Source organism: Lynx rufus, unplaced genomic scaffold, assembly GCF_022079265.1.
Source record: "Lynx rufus isolate CCGP_SWC_20201006 ecotype Redwood Valley unplaced genomic scaffold, mLynRuf1.p SCAF_11, whole genome shotgun sequence".
Classification (NCBI taxonomy): Eukaryota; Metazoa; Chordata; class Mammalia; order Carnivora; family Felidae; genus Lynx; species Lynx rufus.
This window is the reverse complement of record NW_025814825.1, coordinates 34180387-34204023: the sequence shown is the minus strand read 5'-3', so window position 1 is coordinate 34204023 and position 23637 is coordinate 34180387. Positions and strand designations below refer to the sequence as shown.

At 42.8% G+C, this 23637-nt stretch overlaps 2 long non-coding RNA genes across 7 annotated transcripts in view; both read left to right on the top strand.

Moving 5' to 3' along the window:
• Positions 1-23637, top strand: part of LOC124506999 (uncharacterized) — a 52339-nt gene that overhangs the window by 16132 nt on the left and 12570 nt on the right. Inside the window, exon 3 of one of the 6 annotated variants that reach the window (XR_006960918.1) lies at positions 20358-20785. The exons of the other annotated variants lie outside the window; for them this stretch is intronic. This is a non-coding gene — a long non-coding RNA (uncharacterized LOC124506999). Of the gene's footprint in view, positions 1-20357; positions 20786-23637 lie in introns of those variants that run through there. 6 annotated transcript variants of the gene reach the window in all.
• On the top strand, positions 311-3485 carry LOC124507000 (uncharacterized). Its single transcript, XR_006960921.1, has 2 exons — positions 311-807; positions 2955-3485. It is a non-coding gene; the product is annotated as an uncharacterized LOC124507000 (long non-coding RNA).

The window sequence follows — 23637 nt, the reverse complement described above, 5'->3', positions numbered from 1 at the left end:
TTACCCACTTCTTTGTTACATGACCTTGAGTAACTCAAATATCAGTGTCCCTATGTATAAAACTGAGATAATAGCACCCACCTTAGGAGACTATGAAGAGAATTAAATAAAAGCAATGTGTATAAAATTCTCAGTACAGGGCCCTGCACATATCTGTGTCCATTAAAGTTGTTAATACTATCATACACAATAGAAAAAAACAGGTAAGGGGCTAATATCCAAAATATATAAAGAACTCCTACAACTCAATAACAAAGAGACAATCTATTTAAAAATAGGCAGGGGAACTAAATAAGCTTTTTTCCCAAAGAAGACATCCAAATGCCCAATAACTGCTTGAAAAATGCTCACCATCACTAATATTCAGGGAAATGTAAATCAAAACCAGCATGAGAGATCACGTCACGCCTGTTAGAAAGGTTATCATCAAGGAGACAAGAGATAACGAGTGTTGGCGAGGATGTGGAGAAAAGGAAGCCTTGTGCATGGTTTGTGGGAACGTAACTTGGTAACAGCCACTGTGGAAAACAGGATGGAGGTTCCTCAAAAAATTAAAAATAGAACTACTATGTGATCTAGCAATTCCACTTCTGGGTGTATAGCCAAAGGAAACAAAAATGGTATTGAAGAGTTACACGCAGTGCTATTCACAATAGCCAACGTATGGAAATAGCCCAAGTATCTGCCGGAAGATGAATGGGTAAAGAAGATGTGGTGTCTATACACACTGGAATATTATTCAGCCATGAGAAAGAAGGAACTCCTGCCATTTGTGACAATATGGCTGCACCTTGAGGACACTATGAGGTAAGTCAGAAATACTGTATGGTATCACATGTCTGTGGAATTTAAATGAGCCACGCTCATAAACACAGAGTATGGAGTGGTTGTGACCAGGGCCTGAGGGATGGGGAAATAGTTAAGATGTTGTTTAAGGGTACAAACCTGCAGCTAGTAAATTAGTCCTGGAGATCTAATGTACAGTATGGTGATTATAGAGAACAGTACTGTATTAGAAGTATCACACTTGCTAAGAGATTAGATCTTTTTTAAAAGTTTGTTTATTTTTTTGTTTATTTATTTACTTTGAGAGAGAGAGAGAGAGAGAGTGTGTGTGTGTGTGTGTGTGTGTGTGTGTGTGTGTGTATGTGTGTATGCAAGTGAGCAAGGAAGGGGCAGAGAGAGAGACAGAATCCCAAGCAGGCTTCCCATTGTCAGCACGGAGCCCCACATGGCCTGATCCCAGGAACCGTGAGATCATGACCTGAGCTGAAATCAAGAGTCAGGTGCTTAACCAACTGAGTCACCCAGGTGCCCTCCTAAGAGATTGGATCTTAATTATTCTCACCACGAAAAAAAATAATAATTATATGATATCATAGAGGTTTTAGCTAACACTACAATGGCAAATATATTGCAATATATAAATATATCAGATTAACATGTATATCTTAAATTTATACAATGTTACATACATATCAATTAAATCTCAAGTTTTTAAATGGAAAACCTCTGGGTTAATTCATAGACAGTTTTGTAATTATTATTTTCTTCACCATTATGATGAGATTATCCACTTAACTTTATAAATTAAATATAAGAGGGGAGTCTGGGTGGCTCAGTCAGTTAAGCATCTGACTTCAGCTCAGGTCATGATCTCATAGTTTGTGGGTTCAAGCCCTACATCGGGCTCTGTGCTAACAGCCCAGAGCCTGGAGCCTGCTTCAGATTCTGTGTCTCCCTCTCTCTCTGCCCCACCCCCACTTGCACTCTGTCTCTCTCTGTCTCAAAAATGAATAAACATTTAAAAAATTAAAAAGAAAGGAAGGAAGGAAGGAAGGAAGGAAGGAAGGAAGGAAGGAAGAAAGAAAGTGTAAGAAATGAACCAAGGGGATCCTGGGTGGCTCAGTCAGTTGAGTCTTGATTTCAGGCCAGGTCATGATGCCAGGGTGTGAGATCGAGCCCTGCATCCATCTCCATGCTGAGCATGAACCCTGCTTAAGATTCTCTCTCTCTCCTTCTGCCCCTCTCCTTTGCTCAAGCGCTCTGTCTCTTGCTCTAAAATTAAAAATTAAAAGAAAAAGAAATGAACCAATAATTGAAACTATTACCAATTCTTTCCATTATTTCCAGTTACATGCTGGCAGGAAGCTTCTTGTTTTCTTTTTTGCAAGTAATCTCTACCTCTGACATGGGGCTCAAACTCAGGACCCTGAGATCCAGAATCACATGCTCTACTGACTGAGCCAGCCAGGCATCCCTGGCAGGAAGTTTCTTAAATCACAATATATACCCTATAAATCTTATGCTTTTAACCACTATGCATTTTTCCTATATTGAACCAATACTTGCATTCCTACTGCCATCAAAACTTCAACGCCTTTGGGTGATCATCGTATGTCAATGGAGGTTCATCAATTCTAACAAATGGACCACTCGGGTGGGGGATGTTGATACTGAGGAAAACCATGCGTGTGTGGGGGCAGAAGGTATACATATGGGAAGTCTCTGTACCTTCAGTTCAATTTTGCTGTGAACCTCAAACTGTTCTAAGAAGTAATGTCTATTCAAAAACAAAAAAAAGGGGCACCTGGGTAGCTCAGTCGGTTAAGTGATGACTCTTGATTTCAGCTCAGGTCATGATCTCACAGTTGGTGGGTTCGAGCCCTGAGCCAGTCCGGCTCTGTGCTGATAGCATGGAGCCTGCCTGGGATTCTCTCCCTCTCTCTCTCTCTGCCCCTCCTTGGCTCACAAGTGTGTGCTTGCTCTCTCTCTCACTCTCTCTCTCTAAATAAATATTTTTAAAAAATAAAAACAAGAACAAAAACCTGAAGTTGTTTCAAATTCCATCAAGTGAGTCAATGGGAGACATGCCCAGGACAAATCTCCTGAAATCTCCTGAAACTTCAATTTGGCACAACAGTTTTAACTCTCCCTTCCCATTCTTTTCTCAGCTCTACCAACAGGGCCACCTTGGGCTTATGTGATGCCTCTGTGGGTCTGCAGTGGGAAGGATGGGAGAAGAAGAAGGCACCCTTCTTTAGGGATGTATAGCCTCAGGCCAGAGTCTCATCTTGGCAAGTGGGGCTCGGGCTGGATTCAGCTCCAACTGGCCTCCTCAACCAAGTGTCTTTGTGCAGGACACTAACTGCGTAACAGTACACAGCAGCCCTATTTAGCCATTGGAATAATTTTGAATTCTGTATCTTATCCTTCCTCTGCCCAATCAGAAATGAAAGCAGTATTTCTTCGGGTAGTCATGAGCAGAGGGAAAGAAAAAAGTAAATGAGGGTCCCGCAGAAAAGACTGAACAGTGCCATTAACTCTTGCGAACCCTTAGCATCAAGATGCTTCATCTTAACGTTGGAGGACATGGACTTGACTCTGCTCCACAAAAGCAAAGGAAGGACAGTATTTTTTTTTTCTCACTATTATTTTCCCAGCCCTCAAAACAGTGCTTGGTAAATAAAAAAGGATTCAATAAATATTTATTGGCTGAGTTGATGTTTTTATAGGGATACGATAAAGCCAACTGCTGTGTTCCTTTCACAGACATGAGAATAATTCCCTTACAGCTTAGGCACAATAAAAATGCTTCAAACATTTTAAAAGTCTATAGGAATCAAGAAGGAAGGCAGGTGGGACAGACGTATACTTGATGAAGCCTGCAGCAAGCAGTTTACTAGTTGAGAATCTGGGCTTTGGAGTCAGAGACTGGATTCTAACCCCAGCTTTTCCATCCATTGAGTTGGGGACACTGCACAAAGTGATCTTAACTGCCTCAGTTTCCTCATCTCTAAAATGGGGCTAATAATGCTCAGTTAGCAGGATTGTTAAGAGGATTAAATAATACTACACATTAGAAACATCTAATACAGTTACCAGCACGTAGTAAACACTCAGTAAATGACAGCTATCATTAATGTTTCTGCATCTTCAGAAGGCTACAAAAAAAGTAAAAGAGGGTAAAACTGTGCAAACATGGCAAAACCTTGACAGCTGGTGAATCTAGGTGATGTGTAAAGGGGTTCGATGCATTGGTGCTACTTTTATGTACATTTGAGATTTTCTACAAATTTCTTAAAGTTAAAAAGCAGAAAATACACAAAGACACAACTGCTTCCCACTAACCAAATATTCAGTCAAGACAGCATTTATTCCCTCAGTAAATCAAACACCATGTGCAGGATATCCCATCCCATCTGTGTGGGATGCTGGAGTCCCTGCCCTCAGAGAGCTTAGAGTCTAGTTGGAGACAGACATTAAGCACATAGTCACATAAATAAATACATAACCACAAGTTAAGAAAATGCTTCACAGGAAATGATGGGGCTGTGGAGAGGTTATAGACGGACGAAGTTGACAGAAGGAAGTCAGGAAGGCCCCTCTGAGGAAGTAATATGTAAACAAAGACCTGAGTTGCTTAGCTGGATAAAGGAAGGAGTTAGCACTCAGGTGGTGATGCCACCATGGGCATAGGTCCCAAGGAGGAAAGGCCAGTGTGGCTGGAGCACAATGCAAGGAAAAATGTGGTTCGAGGTGGGGACTAGACAACTGGACAGGGCTTTGGAGGCCCTGTTGGAGCTTTGGTCCTCTGTGTATTAGGAAACCTCAAAAGGGACTGACAGAGAGCTGTCCAGTCACTCAGTAGCACTTGCTGCCTCTGGGGACGGGAACTGGGAGATTAGATAAGAGACACTGAAGAGAGGGGCGCCTGGGTGGCTCAGTCGGTCGAGCTTCCGACTTCGCCTCAGGTCATGATCTCATGGTCTGTGAGTTCGAGCCCCGCATTGGGCTCTGTGCTGACAGCTCGGAGCCTGGAGCCTGTTTCAGATTCTGTGTCTCCCTCTCTCTCTGACCCTCCCCTGTTCATGCTCTGTCTCTCTCTGCCTCAAAAATAAATAAACATTAAAAAAAAATTTTTTTTTTAAAAAAGACATTGAAGAGAAACAATGTTCACTATATATGCTCTTCTGTACTGTTGATGGTTTTCTATTAAAAACAAATCAAGCCATCAACTTAAGAGGAAAAATATCCCCCGCCCTCAAAGGAGAAAGTATCTAAATCACACATGAACACACACAACATTAGGTTACACAGCAACGGAGGCGAAGACAGGCCACAGGCCGACAACAGATTTCAGCCCGCACAAAAGCTTTCCCAATGATTGTTTGATTTCAGGTTTCCGCGCATTTTCCAGTGCCCTTCAGAAGCCCCAGGCATGGTGGTTCCCAGACAGAACCCTGTAGTTTTGAGAGCCCTTTAAGGCTGTGGCTCACGGAGCACTACCCAGGAGAGAGTACCAGGAGAGCATATTCAGGCAGGCACAGCATGGTTGACTGGCTCCTGGGTGGTTTTCAAAAGCCCTTGAGTCCTTGCTCCAGGCTCAGGGAGGGCGTTTAGAGCAAAGTAGAGATGGTACTTATGGTCAGTGGTCAAAGAGGGGCCTCCTGGTGCCCTGTCTATAGGAACTGACATGCCGCTCTTTGCAAAAACGTAGGAGCTTGTTAAAGCAGTCAGACAGCAGCTGATACACGGTTCATTTTGTGAACGCTGGCCTTCACCGTGGCCTCTCCTTTCCTCCCTCCTTCTCATCCTGTCCAACCAATCATCTGATTACAGTTCTCTTGAAGATAGTCTTTGTGACCTGCAAGAGTATGGTTCACAATTTACAAACAGTGGATTTTGCTACGCAGTGGCATTGCCAGTTATATTTTTCTTTCTTGTTTTTAATTTTTCTCCAATAAACATGCTTACTTTTATAGTACACAAGGGCATGTGGAAACCTCCTCTGATGTTTGCACCAAGTCACTGGAAACTACTGCTACCTCCTGGTGCTTTTGTATTAGAAATACAAAATGAACAAAAACAGGGTTTTTAGGACAGGTCCAGGGATAGGTCCTGCCAAGGCTCTGGGCTGATGTCCATACTTTTTTTTTCCCTCCCACATTCCTCAAGGATCAAAGGTTCAACGTATTTCTCGATTCCCCAGCCCTACATTCCCCACACCCACCCTATTCTCCTAACACCTGCAAGCTGGGGCACCCTCTTGAACCATATTCTTCACTTCAGCTGCCTTTATAAATGAACTTTCTAAACTTAGGAAAGCAATACTCCACACCGCTAAGCAGAGGCAGTTTCACTAAGACAGATGGAAACAAAGAAATGGGACCACACTCACTTGAAGATTTGCATAGGCCCAGACACTGAAAGCTGGGGCCTCTAGAATTCAGCCAAGTTGTTCTTACGACTCCTGAAAAGTCACCTCTCCTCTTGGTCCACAGCCCCATTCAGTGATCTTCTACCCATTTAGGACGGAAGCTGAATGAATAAGGGCTAAGTGCCCACCCCAGGGTCAGATTGCCTGGGTTCAAATCCACATGCGACCAGTTCAGCTCTGGAGACCAGAACAAATCACTTCACTAAACTTCTATTTCCTCATCTGTAAAATGTGGGTAACATCTGAATTAAATAAGATAATGGGTGTGATGCCGAGCAAGCATTGAATAGATGTGAGCTTTTTTCTTTCACTATATTTGCTGTGTTGTACTTTTCATCTCCATGACTGATTTATTTTATAACTGGAAGGTTGTATCTCTTAACATCCTTTATCTATTTCACCCATGTCTCCAGTCACCTCCCCTCTGGCAACCACCAGTTAGTATTTAAGAGTCTGTTTGGTTTTTTTGTTTGTTTATTCATTTGTTTTGTTTTTTAGATTTCACATATAAATGAAATCATATAGTATTTTTCTTTCTCGGGTTGATTTATTTCATTTATTCATTTATTACCCTCTAAGTCCATCCATGTTGTTACAAACGGCAAGATCTCATTTTTTACTACTAATATTCCATTGTATATGTATGCCACATCCTCTTTGCCCATTCATCCGTGGATGGACGCTTGGGTTGCTTCCATATCATGGCTATTATGAATTATGCTGCATAAATATAGAGGTGCATATATCTTTTCAAATTAGTGTTTTCATTTTCTTTGAGTAAATACACAGTAGTGAAATGGATCACATGTTATTGCTATTTTTATTTTTTTGAGGAAACTCCATACTATTCTCCACAGTGGTTGTACCAGTTTGCACTCCCACTGACAGTGCACAAGGGGCTCCCTTTTCTCCACATCCTCGCCAATACTTATTATTTCTTGGGGCGTCTGGGGGACTCAGTCGGTTGAGCATTCGACTTTGGCTCAGGTCATGATTTGCAGTTTGTGAGTCTGAGCCCCGCATCAGGCTTTGTGCTGACACCTCAGAGCCTGGAGCCTGCTTCGGATTCTGTCTCCTTCTCTGCCCCTTCCCTGCTCATGCTCTGTGTCCCTCTCTCTCAAAAAATAAAATAAAACGTTAATAAAATGAATTAAAAAGTACTTATTTCTTATCTTTTTAGTACTAGCCATTCTGACAGGTGTGAGGTGATGTCACCGTGTGGTTTTGATTTATATTTCCCTGATGATGAGTGATGTTGAGCATCTTTTCATGTGTCTCCTGGCCATCTGTATGTCTTCTTTGGGTCTATTAGGGTCCTCTGTCCATGGACGTGAGCTCCTTTAAATTTCAGCAATTCTGCCACTTCTTCCTGCTGCCTCCCACCCCATTTAAATTGCTATTATTTAGACACTTTTTTAAAATATTTATTTATTTATTTATTTATTTATTTATTTATTTATTTTGAGAGAGAAAGAGGGTGACTGGGGGAGGGGCAGAGAGAGAGGGAGAGAATCCCAAGCAGGCTCCAGACTCAGCACGGAGCCCAACACAGGGCTCTATCTCATGACCTCAAGATCACGACCTGAGCCGATATCAAGAGTTGGATGCTCAACCAACTGAGCCACCCAGGCGCACCTAGACATTTATTTTAAATTAAAGAACATTCATTTGGGATGCCTGGGTGGCTCAGTCAGTTAAGCATCCGACTTCCACTCAGGTCATGATCTCGTAGTTTGTGGGTTCAAGCCCTGCATCGGGCTCTGTGCTGACAGCTCGGAGCCTGGAGCCTGCTTCAGATTCTGTGTCTCCCTCTCTCTCTGCCCCTCCCCTGCTCATGCTCTGTCTCTCTCTGTCTCTCAAAAATAAATAAATGTAAAAAAACTTTTTTTAAGAACATTCATTTTTATTTCTGAATAATTTGAGGACTTTTGTCTAGACTGCCTCTGAGGTGTCACAAACCTAAGGGAGAAAGAATTCCCTTTAGCAAGCTGTTATCAATCAATTGTTTAGTACAGTGTTCTGTGTGTGGAAGAAGGAAGAGCAGGAGAAGAAGACAGTGTGGACTGAAGGTCTCTACATAGAAAGATCAGAGGAAGGAGCCATCCAGGTGAGAAAGGGCCCTTTGGAAGAACTAAAGGTTTTGCTTTGTCTTCAATAATATAGAGTGGAGTCGGAGAGCCCGGGTGGCTCAGTTGGTTAACCAACCGACTTCAGCTCAAGTCATGATCTCACAGTTTGTGAGTTTGAGTCCCACATCAGGCTCTGTGCTGACAGCCCAGAGCCTGGAGCCTGCTTCGGATTCTGTGTCTCCCCTCTCTCTACACCTCCCCTGCTCACGCTCTGTGTCTCTCTGTCTCTCAATAATAAATAAACGTTAAAAAAAACTATAGAAAAATAATAATATGGAGTGGTGTCAGCAGAGTCATAATAGGTTATTTGAGATTTCAGAACTATACATCTAGAATAGTAGTTCTCAAATGAGGGCAATTTTGCCCCCCAGGAAACACCGGGCAATGTCTGAAGATCTTGTTGGTTGCCACAAAAGGGATCAGGGACGGCTACTGGCATCTACTAGGTAGAGGCTACACATCCTACAATACACGGGACAGCTCCCTGAAATAAACAATTATCTAATTCAAAACATCAGTAGTGCCAAGGTTGAGAAACCTGGATCTAAATCTCCACTTTTTTGAGAGAAAGGCATACTTACCTTTCTTTTCCTTTAAAAGATAAGTCCTCATTGAAGTCATTATCAGTGTTTTCAAATATTTTTATCCCTGACAATATGACAATGTCTTTGGTTCAGCTAATAACAGCACCTGCCTTTCCTTTCACTGCTTCCGGGGCTCATCCTCCTTTAGTTTATGCCCTCACTCTATAAACACTTCCTTCATTTTAAGAAAGGAATCAAACTGCAGGAAAGCACTAGCCACATATGTTAATGATTACGTGATATCACAATAAAATTCCAGGCCTGGTAGCCTTCTCATCGATGCGTCTTTAGATTAAGTCAAGACACTTCACCAGATTGGGCTGCTGTCCAAGCAGATTAAATTAGAAGAGCTTGTAACACACTATAAACACACACACACACAACTTATCAACATGATTAATCAGAAAGAGTTTTACCGGCTGTTTGTTAATGTGTTTCACCAATCAAACAACTGAGGAATGTGACTGCTGGCTGTTGACCCTGGGAACCCAACACCACTATGCTGTGTTAAATTGATAAATTAGTTTAAAAGAATGTTTACCTCCCTTTACTGTATGACTCTCTGCTTGGCATCCTTTTATGAGAGGATGAACCTGGCTTCTAGGAGTCTAGTGTCTTTGCCTTAATCTACTACGGCAAAGAAGGGCTCACACAAAGAAACTGAGCTTACTATGAATGTACTACCCAATACTCTGGAGGACCTGGCCACTCCAAAGCCCCTTCAGAGCTAAAGGCCGTATCCCTTCTCAGAAGCTCCCCCCCCCACACACACGTATCAACAAAGGGAGAAAAACAAAGGTCTCTTCAGGAAGCCATGAGCCTCTCCGGTGGGAACATTAGGACATGCCCTCCAATCACATTGTTTTTCCAAACTACTTGACTTTGGTAGCTAACTCAGATTTGAGATGTACCATGCAAACACAAATGGCATTCCAGACAATCAACCATCACTGACCAGGAATTTAAGTAAAACAATCACTTACTGGCATTGGCAAGAGCCAGTGAATGCAGGCAGCAAGGGCAAAGGGGGTGACTTAAGAGCGGAGTGTTTGAAAGGAGCTGGCACTAGGGTCAGACCTAATGTCTTAATGGCTAAGAACAATTGCTACTGCTTATTGAGGTCTTATTATGGCCATTGTGCAAGGCACTCTCTCTCCATTGGATCATTTAATCCTTGCTAGTGTTTTTATACTTCCTTGATTTGCAGATGAGGAAATGAAGTCTCTGAAAGACTGCACTGTCAGCCTTCCTTGAAAGTATTTGGAGGCAGGGCTTAGGAGAATTTGCTTCTGTGCAGACTTGAACGAGTGACGGGTTAGGTAAGGTACAGGGCCCAAATGACTTGTGCAAGAGCCCTGGAGAGAATGTAAGACACCCAAAAGTAACAAAGGAGGGGATACCTTGGGCATTCGAGGGAAAGCCAGGATAGAATCAGGTAGTCTGATTAGACCACCTGCAAGGGTCCAGAGCTCCAAAGTGTGGAATACAACTACTTGTGATATAAGGAATTGCAATAGGCATTAAATAACAATAAGTCACACAAAAAGAAGGATGTTAGCTTTTTCAGTTCAAGATTGGTTGTGTGGATTTAAATCAAAGGGGGAACAATCTGATTGTGGTACTAATATGTTTTTAAGTGGCTACTTCCTTTAAAAAAAAAAAAGAGGGGTACCTGGGTGGCTCAGTCAGTTAAGCATCTGACTTCAGCTCAGGTCATGATCTCGCATTTCGTGAGTTCAAGCCCCACATTGGGCTCTGTGTTGACAGCTCAGAGCCTGGAGCCTGCTTCAGATTCTGTGTCTCCCCCTCTCTGCCCCTCCCCTGCTTGTGCTCTCTCTCTGTCTCTCAAAAAATGAATAAATGTTAAAGAAAAAAAATTTTTTTTTATTTTATTTTATTTTTTTTTTAATTTTTTTTTTCAACGTTTATTTATTTTTGGGACAGAGAGAGACAGAGCATGAACAGGGGAGGGGCAGAGAGAGAGGGAGACACAGAATCGGAAACAGGCTCCAGGCTCGGAGCCATCAGCCCAGAGCCTGACGCGGGGCTCGAACTCACGGACCGCGAGATCGTGACCTGGCTGAAGTCGGACGCTTAACCGACTGCGCCACCCAGGCGCCCCAAAGAAAAAAATTTTTTAAAAAAAGACAAAAACAGGGGCTCCTGGATGGCTCAGTTGGTAGAGTGTACAACTCTTGATCTTGGGGTTGTGAATTCAAACTCCATGTTGGGTGTAGAGATTACTTTAAAAAATTAAATCTTAAAAGAGAGAGAGAGAGAAAACAGGTCTTAGACTGAGATTTTTTTTTTTTTTTGAGGAGGGGAACAGAGAAGGTAGGAGAGAGAGAGAGAGAGAGACAGAGAGAGAGAGAGAGAGAGAGAGAGAGAGAGACCCCCAAGCAGGCTCCACTCTGTCAGCGCAGAGCCCAACATGTGGCTCGAACTCACAAACTGTGAGATCATGACCTGAGCCAAAATCAAGAGTCAGACACATAACCAACTGAGCCACCCAGGCATCCCTGTATTATATTTATTTTTATAGTTACTTTCCATTTAGGTCAAGTGGTACTGGTTTCCTACTTATGGTAATAAGTTAAAGTTCTCTCTGACAATGATTTTATTTTAGAAGTGACTTGATGTAAAGAAAAGAGAAAAGAAAGAAACTGGTTAAATTATAGGAAGGGTGACACACAGGTGTGACAAAAAGGTAAGAGACTGGTCTGGGAATGACTGAGTTTTAGGTAACACTGCAGATACACAAGATATATTTTATGTTTGGTGTAGAATTAAGACCAAGGAAATCAAAGAAGTCATCTGGAGGACTGAAGGAAGAAGAGACAGATTGAGTATCAGATTAGACATTCACAGGGGAGGAAAGAAACAAAAGAAAGTCCCACTTAGAATTTGTGTTTGTTTGCATAATATTCTGAAAAGCAATTTAGCAAAAAGTTCGCTTTGTCTAAGGCTATACAATGACTAGTTAAAAAGGGGAAACTTGGGGCGCCTGGGTGGCTCAGTCAGTTAAGCCTGGGACTTCAGCTCAGGTCATGATCTCGTGGTTTATGAGTTTCAGCCCCGCATTGGGCTCTATGCTGACAGCTCAGACCCTGGAGCCTGCTTTGCACTCTGTGTCTCCCTCTCTCTCTGCCCCCTGCCTGCTCTCCCTCTCTCAAAAAGAAATAAACATTAAAAAAAAAAAAAAAAAGGGAAAACTCTCCCAATAAACTGGTTATTTTGTTTACTTAAAGGCAACTAATTAATAGCAGCAGGCACACAGGCATGCACATATGCACGCATGCACGTATGCACACATGCACCTAGGTGCCTGAGGTGAGTAGCTATTTGGGCATCATTTTGAATTACTCTGTGCAGGAACAGAATACCATAACATGGAGACAAAATTGATCTTTTCCCTGCAGCCAGGGAGCAGCTTTGCACGTGGTGGAGTTTGAGAGGTAGCATGCAACCTGCATCCTCCAACAGAATGTCCGCACCAGCCTCCCCATTCACAGGCTCAGATCTGATACACATGCTATTTGGTTTATAAGTAGAAGCAGGAATTGAAATTAAGTCACCATCAGCTGTTCATACCTCAGATCAAACCAGTCCATGATGAGACCAGGACCCCTGGAAAAATGAGTCAAGTTCTTGAAGAAGAGAGGCCTTGGATCACTGACAAACTTGAGAGGGAGTATAGATCTCAAAGGGGAGAGGGGGTGCTATCACACAGCAGGAGGGCCACTGAAGGCCATTTTGCCAGCTTCCCTATTTTGATCAGGGTCATGCCAGCTGGGATTAACATGAACCAATCATATTGGCATTTGCAAATGACAGTTTAGTTTGTTATTGTTGTTAAATATTTCGAAAGTACAGGAAACTGAAGGAATATTCTGGCAGCCATTTCTTTATTCATCACCCAGATTGAATACATATGAACATTTTTTAGCCTAATTCCATGAGCCATCTTTGTAAAAAGTGTTCGAAGTGTGTTTCCTCAAGGGGCTCTGGGGTAAATCATGTAGTGGACAAGACCTTAGATATCGTCCTGGGCAATCCCATTCTACAAATGAGGTGGGGGGGGGGCGGGAAGAAGGCCAGGAGTGGTCCAGTGACTCACCCAAAGTGTGGTGTCTGTACACAGCCAAGCCCTCCCCAGCGCTCCCCACTCCATCAGCTGCCCACAGGTCTCCAGCGGTATACCTGCACCTCCCTCCGCCTCTTCAGAATCCCTAGACCCTTCCCAAAAGCTAGCTACTCTTTCTTTTTTCTTTTACTTCCTTTTTTTTTTTTTTTTAAGTCTGATGAAGATATACTGGCCTCCTCCTAGAAAGACTCTTTAGAATAGGACTAGCTCCTAATACACAGATAGAAGAGCCATCACACTTCTTTAGAAGTCATAACAATGACAATAATGACAATAACTAATATTTACTCAATGCTCACTCTGTGCTGAGCCTTCTACCAAATGCTCTGTGGGCACTGTCTAATCGTCACATGAATATGCTGGGGTCATCACCATGATTCCCACTTTCGAAATGAGATAACCAAGACTTTGAAATGTTAAGACTCATCCATAGACACTGCTGGAAAGATCTGGGACACCACATACTGCTGAACCCACTGGGGCATGGCAGAGCTGATGTGCTTCACCAACTAGACCTCTCTAACATCCTCTATCTCCCCATGACCTGAACCAACAGGATCCCCAAGCCTGGCTGTGCACAAGAAGTCCCTATGGAGTTTGTCAAAAATAAGATGCTCAGGGCCAGTGTTCACCTACTGAATCAGAGTGTTCTAGTCTACAGCCCACGAATCTGTCTTAAAACAACCTCCTTGGGTGCTGTTCATGGATACTGGGCCTGGGAACCCCTGTTTAAGGCTGTTGACTTTTTTGGGTGGCTAGAGCCAACGAGTCTAAGCTTTGAGGCCTCTTGCCCTTCTCTTGCCTTCCAAGTGGGCTGCTTCTGTAGAGCAAGGGTGCTGTGTTGGGGCTAGAGTCTTGTAAGATGCCTGGTTGCTTAAGAAAATTCAGACTTCTGGGGCACCTGGGTGGCCCAGTCGGTTAAACATCTGACTCTTGATTTTGGCTCAGATCATGATCCCACAGGTTAGTGGAATCGAGCCCCACATCAGGCTATGTGCTGACAGCGTGGAGCCTGCTTGGGATTCTTACCCTCTCTCTCTACCCCTCCCCCACTCACTCTCTCTCTCTCTCTCTCTCTCCCTCTCTCAAAATAAATAAATAAATGTTAAAAAAAATGAAAGAAAGAAAAGAAAAGAAAAAAGAAAAGAAAAGAAAAGAAAAGAAAAGAAAAGAAAAGAAAAGAAAATTCAGACTTCTTGGCCCTCCTGCCGAGAGGGAGAGTTGTTATATACAAGTAGAGGCCAGGTGGTCAGGAGACGGGGGAAGACACAGCTATTGCCAGCTGCCCCAGCCTCTCCTTTCTGAGAAGTCACTCAGACCCCTGTCAGGCAGCTGTCTTCCTGCCAGGAGAGAGACATTCTTCCATGTGTGGCCATCAATGATTCTAGTCAGTTGGTGAGTCAAGTCCCCAACAGCTTGGTCAATATTATTGAACTGACTTCACAGCATCCCAGGGAAGGCAGAGCCAAGGAAGGTGAGCCAGAGGAGGGGCTGAGTCTGCCTGGTCATTTGATAGATGTGAAACTGAGGCCCAGAAGGGGAGAGAGAAGGGAAGTATCTGTATTTTGACCCCTATTTATCTATAAGAAAATTCAGGCTCAAAGAGATGTTGAGAGGCTTACCCTGAATCAAATAGTGTTAAATAGGCAAGTAGGTTATTTAGTTAGAATGGCCTTCAGGTTTACCGAATGAGCTTTCTGTACTACGTGAACATCTCTTTCTCTCTCTGTTTCTCTGGTACCTAATCAGTATGATTAGGTAGCTCTGGAAAATACGACACCTGTGTCAGTGGGTACAGAATTATTTGGGAAGTCATTCTCACCAAGCATTACACATATTGCCTACACTTCGTCTTTACATATCCACGTCCAGAACTGGGACTGAAGAACACACTGCTGGGTCCAAGCACATGTTGAATCCGGGGCTTGCCAAAGCCTGGGTTTCTGAATCATTTCTCTTTCCATAATCATATCCAATTGATCATTATTAAATGGCTCTTCAGTTTTGTCAGTTCCACCATTACTCAATCCACCCCCTTTTTCAAAATATTTTTTTTTAATTTTTTTTAAGAGAGAGAGAGCACGAGCAGGGGAGAGGGGCCGAGGGAGAGGGAAAGAAAGAGAGAGACAGACAGACAGACAGAGAATCTTAAGCAGGCTCCACGTTTAGCACGAAGCCCAAGACAGGGCTTGATCCCACGCCCCTGGGATCATGACCTAAGCCAAAATCAAGAGTCAGATGCTCAACTGACTGAGCCACCCAGGTGGCCCTTAAAATATATTTTAAAATTATAGACAAATCAAGTGCCACATAGTTTCTTGCCTATGTTGTAAAATCTCCAGTTTTCAGGAAAATAACAGCCAATATTCATCGAGCATTTCCTATATACCAGGCACTATTCCAAGCATTATACGTGCCTTCTATTACTGAACTTTTGCAACAACCTTCTGACGTAGGTACTATTATTATCCCTAGTTTATACAGCAAGGAATCTGAAACTCAGAGAAGGTCTGTAACTTACCTAAGGTCCTACAGCTGGGATTCAAATCTGGGCAGACTTCCTCTAGGACCTGCCCCTTTCACTGTAGTGTCTCTCATACTTCTGGAAATAAGATTTGAGATATTGAGAACCATCTACCTTATTAAAATGTCAATGAACATTTATTGAGTGCCTTTGGTAAGGAAAGTCCTATATAGTATTTACAAAGGTGATTTAAGAGATAGCCCTTCCCCTTACAGTGAGTCAAGCAGGTATCCAGTTAATATAATAAAAGGCAGACTGTCCTAAAGACTACACTGGAGGCAGAGATAAAGCGTGATAAAAACACATGAAAAGGATAGTCAATAAGCAGGCAATCAACAAGGACTTCCTGGAGGAGGTGGCCTAAGTAATTTCCTTAAATGACAAATAAGGCACTACTAGTAGAGATGGGGGAGTACAGTCCCCATCTGCCAGGCAGTGTGGTATAATGAGTGGGCTCCAATCCAGATGTCATCACTTACTAGCTATGCAGCTTCATCTGTGAGCCCTGGGCTCCTCATTTGTAGTCACATGGACCCTTCAGAGCCATGCTAATTGTGGTGGGCATAATGCATATGAAAATCTAGAACATCACACAGGAGGGGCTCACTGATGTGCTGTTCCCTTTTAAGTTCACTGAGTCATTTCAGAACGCAGTGCTCTGGGGCCGCCGTCCAACAAAGCCTGGTCTGTGTTCCTCTGAGAAAGCACTCTCGTCAAAGCTCTGCTTCAGTCAAATATTCAAAAGCAGACCACTTCAACTCACAACAGGGTTTGTAAAGGAAATGAGCATGGAGGCTTAACTCCAGTGGTGTGGCTAGGAGCTACTGTAATAGAACAAATGGATTGTTTATCAGCTTTCTATCTGCCCCTAACAAAACCATGTGAAATGAGGCATTAAACTCCGGGTTTTTTAAAAAGATGACAAACACTGGCTAATTTACTGGAGTAGAACATAGGGAGTCAAATGTTTAGTTTTGCATTAAATCTATATCTAGCATTTTCATTAAAAGGGGCAAAATGTAGACTTTATTGATGCTTCAGTGCCCATTTCAGATTAATGCCTAACATTTAAAACTGTGCATGAAATTGCAAATGTATCAGCAAACACACAAGAAGGACCAGACTAAGTGCTGTGTGCTTATTCATAGCCAGCCATTTCTGTGACGGCCCATGTGTTATTGCAGGGGTTATTTGCCCACACTTGCCTAGGCTGTGAATAGTTAATATCCCTGATTGCTTAGTTAAATATCTTTTTAGACTGAGAGAGAGGACAGGGAAGGAATAGGGATCATATAATTTTTGTGTAATGAACAATTAAGTCATGATACCCTTCTTGATTTATAGTTGATATTTCCAGGGTAATTAGAGTTGTATCCTTCTGGAAAAAAAAAGCTGTTAGCTTCCTTAATCGTCATTCATGGCCACACTTTAGCTGAAGTAGCTAAGGAATAAAAAGGACTAAAGACCTTAGATTAAAAATAATTATTTTTCAAACAGAATCTAATTTATGCCACCACCAAAACAATAAGATGAAATTCTCCCCCATTATGAGATGAGAACATTTTTTAATAGTAAGTCTTGACTCAGATATGTCTTAAATGAGGTTATCCAAATGGCTGGGGAGAAACTCTGTAATAGAAGTTATCTTCTATATCTTCACTACATAGAGTAATAAGAGATAAATGCTATATAAATGAAAAGTGATACAGTTCAGAATTAGGAAACAGGCTGGTGTGATTTTTATGGAAGGAGGCTTTGGAGTCACACTCCTTGGCTTCGAATCCCAGATCTGGTCCTTGCTAGCAATTACTAATCGGCAGACCCCACCTGAATATGCAGTGGAGGGGGGTTAAGTTCTTCAAAGGGAGGGAGGTGGTGTCCCAAGATGAGAAACAAAAAGGATACAAGGAGATGGAAACAACAGATGTCTAGGCTACTTCAAAGAATGATAATGTAACTGAGGGTTGGAGGGCAGGGACCAAAGGCCCACTCTCAAATCCACAGGACAGACAAGGGCTCAGAAGCTAAAGAATTTAAAGTAGAAGCTGAGGATTCACTTCAAACTTACATGAGGTGATGGTCCACAGAACAGGCTCACATCCAGCCTTACTATACAACAGCAGCACCTTCCTGGGGATGTTCCCCAAGCACCACAGACAGTGACGACTAGCCATGAGAGCAAGCTATATAAACACAGTGTCCAGGACGAGATTTACGATTGGTTTCAGAGAAAGAGGTGGGATGGGCCAGAGCAGAGAACCCATGGAATGATCTACGGACTTCCAAACACTTTATTTTGACCTTGTGTTTAATCTTGTGTCTCATTCATTCAGGTATTCTCATAGCATACAAGATTAGACACTAACTACTGAGTGCCTCAGTACCACCCAGCACCCCCAACCAATCTGCAGGAGGATTTGCTTCTAGGAATACACACAGGGATTCTGATACTATCTCAAGGGATCTCTGCTTTCTGTTTGGGTTCAAGGTTCCCAGAGAATGAACCATCAATATCTAGGCCTCTATTTTCCAAACAGAATTCAAAGAATAGTAATTCTAGTGGAAATAATGGGCGCTACACAAGAGGGGTTCTATGATCAAACACATTTTTTAAGCGATTTCTACACCCAACATGAGGCTCAAACTCACAACGTTGAGATCAAGAGTCGGGTGCTCTACAGACTGAGCCAGCCAGGTGCCCCTAAACAAATTTTAAAGACACCCTCTTAAAGTTACATTTATGTCTCTATTCTGCAAGACTTCTCAGAGCCTTTAAGAGGATAATGTTCCAGGGTGTCTGGGTGGCTCAGTCAGTTAAGCATTTGACTCTTGATTTCAGCTCAGGTGGTGGTCTCATGGTTCATGGGTTCAAGCCCCGCATCAAATTCTGTGCTGACAGTGCACAGCCTGCTTGGGATTCTCTCTCTGCCCTGCCCCCGCTTGTGCGTGCACCCTCGCTTGTGCGCTCTCTCTCTCGCACTCAAAATAAGTAAACTTAAGAAAGAAAGAAAGAAAGAAAGAAAGAAAGAAAGAAAGAAAGCCTCAAGGGAATGCTGCTCCCACACTAGTAACAAGAAAAAATATGGATAATCTACAAAACTCTCACTTTGTTGAGCCCATCAGAGAACTGAGCTGTAAAGCAACCAGAGAACTGAATTCTAAATGATGATAAGCCCTTCTGAGCTGAGACACAAGACACACCAACTATTTCTCTTCTGGCAAAGAATAAGAATAGGCAATCACCACAGAACTGGGTAAGAAGAAAAATTCTTAAAGGCTGAATATAAGCTAGCATAACAGCTTAAAAGCCCTAAGCACACCATGGGGCGCCTGGGTGGCTCAGTCGGTTAAGCGTCCGACTTCAGCTCAGGTCACGATCTCGCGGTCCATGAGTTCGAGCCCTGCGTCGGGCTCTGGGCTGATGGCTCAGAGCCTGGAGCCTGCTTCCGATTCTGTGTCTCCCTCTCTCTCTGCCCCTCCCCCATTCATGCTCTGTCTCTCTCTGTCTCAAAAATAAATAAACGTTAAAAAAAAAATTAAAAAAAAAAAAAGCCCTAAGCACACCAGACACAAGAGGGATCCCTAGCTGCTTGCCATCTCTTTTCCATTGGCCTCTCCTGGGTACCCATGAGAAAGACTGTAAGCAGGCAGTAGACCTGAGAGATCTTTTCTCTTGGGGATACAGTCCCGCATCACCTGCCGCGGTTTGAGTGTAGAGCCTCAACTGGAGAAGCCCTTTCGTACCCTGAGTCCTGTATGAGGACAAGACGGGGAGGGGTGTCTGCCCCTGATACTGGGGCAAGAGACACACTTGTGCCTGGGATCCAGCTCTGACACAAAACAGAGGTCTGCTGCTGCTGGGTGAGGGACAGAAAACTCTGGTGGGCCCAAGAGCCCCCACCAATTCAAAGCAAAGTTGAGTTTAGCTGGGGAAAGATAACAGGAAATCACAGTGGTTATTAGGGTGGGTAATGAAATCAGACAGACCTGGCTTGGGATCCAGGATCCACCACCTAATAGCTATGTGACCTGAAGTACATTATCCAAAGTCAGTCAGCCTTAGTTTTCTTATGTAAAATAAGCAGGAGAGTAACATATCTTCCCCAGAAAATTGCTAGGAAAACTGGAGTCATGTAAGACACAGCACAGTCCCTGGCACATAGGAAGCAATCGTTAAAGGGTGGTTGTCGCTTTAATCACAGCAGTTATTAGAAACTGATAAAGAGCAGTTAAGAATTAGTCTGCTAAGACTGCCATAACAAAATATCATATAGCCTGGGTGGCCTAAACAACAAAAATGTATTTTCTTTCAATTCTGGAGGCCAAAAGTCTGAGATGAGGGTGCCAGCATGGTTGGGTTCTAGTGAGAGCTATGTTCCTGATCTACAGATGACCGACCACCTTCTCACCGAGTCCTCACATGGCTGAGAGGGCAGACAGACAGAGACGTCTGATGGCCCTTCTTACCGGGTCAGTAATCCATCATGGGGGTCCTACTCTCAAGGCCTAATCTAAACCTAATTATCTCCCAAAGGTCCCCAGCTCAGAACACCATTAGTGGTTAGGGCTTCAAAATACAAATTTGGGGAGGGGACACAATTCTGTCCCTAGCAAGTTACAAAGAGCACTTTCCCAATTTAGTAAAAATTAGTTGTTTTTACCTGACAACTTTTTGGTTCCCCTTTTTTCCTGTTAATATTTGCCTAGTTTTCTTCTAGGAATTCACTTAAACACTTTCAATTCATGTGTGTTTCAGGTGGGGCTGACTCCTCCCATCCCTACCTTTAGGGGTGGGGACATGAGCAAGGCCTGGCCAACAATCATATTCCACATCTAGGCTAAAGTAATCAGTTCAGAGATAAACGTGTGTCAGCCAAGACAGTTCAATGAGAGAAAGTCCTGGAACTTTTTAATGTAACTACTGGGAAAGAGAAACTCTTCTAGCTCCTAAAGCTGCTAAGGCCGGAGTTGCTAACTGTGAAGAGAGACCCTGCCTGAGATGGAAACCTCTGCGTTCTGAGGAAGAAAGACCTGAGAGATGGTGATGGGGTCCTAAAGACATTGTCTGAGTGCTGGACCATCAAGTAATTTAACTGAACTAACATCTCTATAACATTAAGTGAATCTAAGATGCCTGGGTGGCTCAGTCAGTTAAGCATCTAACTTTGGCTCAGATTCATGATCTCACTGTTCGTGAGTTCGAGCCCCACATCCAGCTCTCTGCTGTCAACATGGAGCTTGCATCAGATCCTCTGTCTCCCTCTCTCTGCATCCTCCCGTGCCTCTCAAAATAAGTAGACATTTTAATAAATAAATGAACCCAAGCATTTTTCTCTCAAACCAGCTTGCTGTTTGACCAAATTCAATGTTTATTGTTTCAAAATTACATCAAGAGAAAATCTTTGTCACCTTGTAATAGGCAGAGTTCTTAGATACAACATCTAAAGCATGAGCCATTAAAGAAAAATTGATAAGTTGGACTTCATCAAAATTTTTAAGTTCTGTTCTATGAAAAACACTGTTAAGAGAATGAAAAGACAAGCTACAGACTGGGAGAAAATATTTGCAAATCACTTATCTGACAAAGGATTTATATCTAGAATATATAAAGAACTTCCAAAACTCAATAAAAAAAAACTAAAAAAATGGAGGAAAGATTTGAACACACTTTACTAAAGAAGATATACAGATGGCCATTAAGTACATGAAAAGATTTTCAACGTTATTAGTCATTACAGAAATGCATATTCAAGCCACAATGAGACACTATCTCATACCTATTAGTATGGCTTTAAAAAAAAACACACAAAACCTGACAATTAGGGCACCTGGGTGGCTCAGTCTGTTGAGCATCCGACTGCTGAATTCAGCTCAGATCATGATCACAGGGTTGTGGGATCAAGCCCTGTGCTGGGCTTCATGCTAAACATGGAGCCTGCTTAAGATTTTCTCTCTCTATCCCTCTGTCCCTCTCCCCTGCTTGCATGTATGCTCTCTCTCGCTCTCTCGCTCTAAAATAACTTTAAAAAACTGATAATAATAAGCGCTGATAAGAATCGGGAGCAACTGGGGAGGTGCCTGTGAAGCTCAGTTGGTTAAGCATCCAACTCTTGATTTCAACTCAGGTCATGATCTCACAGTTCTGACATTGAACCCTGCTATAGGGCTCTGTGCTGACAGTATGAACCCCCTTGGGATCCTCTCTCCCTCTCTCTCTGCCCCTCCCCCGCTCACGTTCTCTATCTCAAAATAAATAAATACACATTAAAAACAAACTGGGAGCAACTGGAACTGTCATATACTGCAGGTGGGTATGTAATATGGTACAGCCACTGCAGTGGATTAAGTGAGTGTCCCCCCCCCAATTCATGTCCACTCTGAACCTCATTATGTGACCTTATTTGGAACTAGGGTCTTTGCAGATATAATTAATTAAGATAAGGTCAGTTGGTTAGGGAGGGCCCTAAATCCAGTGACTGGTGTCCTCAAAAGAAGAGGAAGGACACAAAGAGACACATGAGAGATGATGTGAAGACTGAGACAGAGATTGAAGTAATGCAGCTGCAAGCCAAGGAATGCCAAGGCTGGCTAGGAACCATCAAGGTAAGAAGAGGCAAAGAAGGGTTCTCCCCTAGAGCCTTCAAAGAGACCATAATCCTTGGGGCACCTGGGTGGCTCAGTTGGCTAAGCGTCCAACTTCAGCTCAAGTCATGATCTTGTAGTTCATGAGTTCGAGCCTCAAGTTGGGCTCTGTGCTGACAGCTCAGAGCCTGGAGCCTGCTTCAGATTCTGTGTCTCCCTCTCTCTCTGCCCCTCCCCTGCTTGTGCTCTGCCTCTCTTTCTCTCAAAAATAAATAAACATTAAAAATAAAGAGAGCATAACCCTGTCAACACCTTGACTCCAGACTTCTAGCCTCCACACTGTGAGGGAATAGACTGCTATTATTTTAAGCCATCAAGTTTGTGTTAATTTGTGACTGTCGCTCTAAGAAACCGAAAAACAGGTTGGCAGTTTCTCAAAATTAAACCTGCCTTTATCCTGTAACTCAGAAATCCCACTCCTAGAATATCTACCCAAGAGAAACAAAAACTTATATCCATAAAAACTTTTACAGGAATTGTTTACAGCAGCTTTATTTGTAATCACCAAAAACCGGAAATAATCCAAATGTCCTTCAAACGGTGAATGGGTAAATACACAGGCACAGGCATACTACGGAACGCCATTCAGCAATAAAAGAACTATCTCTAAACATAAGAACACGGATAAATCTCAAATGTATTATACGAAGTAAAAAAAGCCACGCTCAGAAGGCCTACACTCTATGACTATTTATAGGACATTCTAGCAAATACAAAACTATAGGGTCCGAGAGCAAATTGGTTATCAGGGTTTGGGGGTCAAAAGAGGGGTTGCCTACAGGGGGCAGCATGAAGAGGGAGTTTGAGTGACAGAAATGTTCTTTACCCCGAGGGTGATGATGGTTATACACCTCTATGCATTCGTTAAACCCATAGAAGTTTACACAGCAAAGAGTGAATTTCACTGAATGTAATATATAAAAATAAACAAACAAATAAAACTACATTAAAGATATAGGAGCAGCTTGCCAATATAATACGTTTGTGTCTTTGCTTTTTAAAGTCATGCACGGGGCACCTGGGTGGCTCAGTCGGTTGAGCTTCCGACTTCGGCTCAGGTCATGATCTCATGGTCTGTGAGTTCGAGCCCCATGTTGGGCTCTGTGCTGACAGCTCAGAGCCTGGAGCCTGCTTCAGATTCTGTGTCTCCGTCTCTCTCTGACCCTCCGCTGTTCATGCTCTGTCTCTCTCTGCCTCAAAAATAAATAAACGTTAAAAAAAATTTTTTTAATAAATAAATAAAGTCATGCATGCTTATGACGGCAAGATCTTCATTTGCATAATTATTTGATACACCTAAGGTCACTGAAATTTCTTTCAACAATTTAGTTGAAAACATTATCAAGCATCACCCATACATACTCAGTAGCTTCCTGTCCGCTGAAGGAAACTAA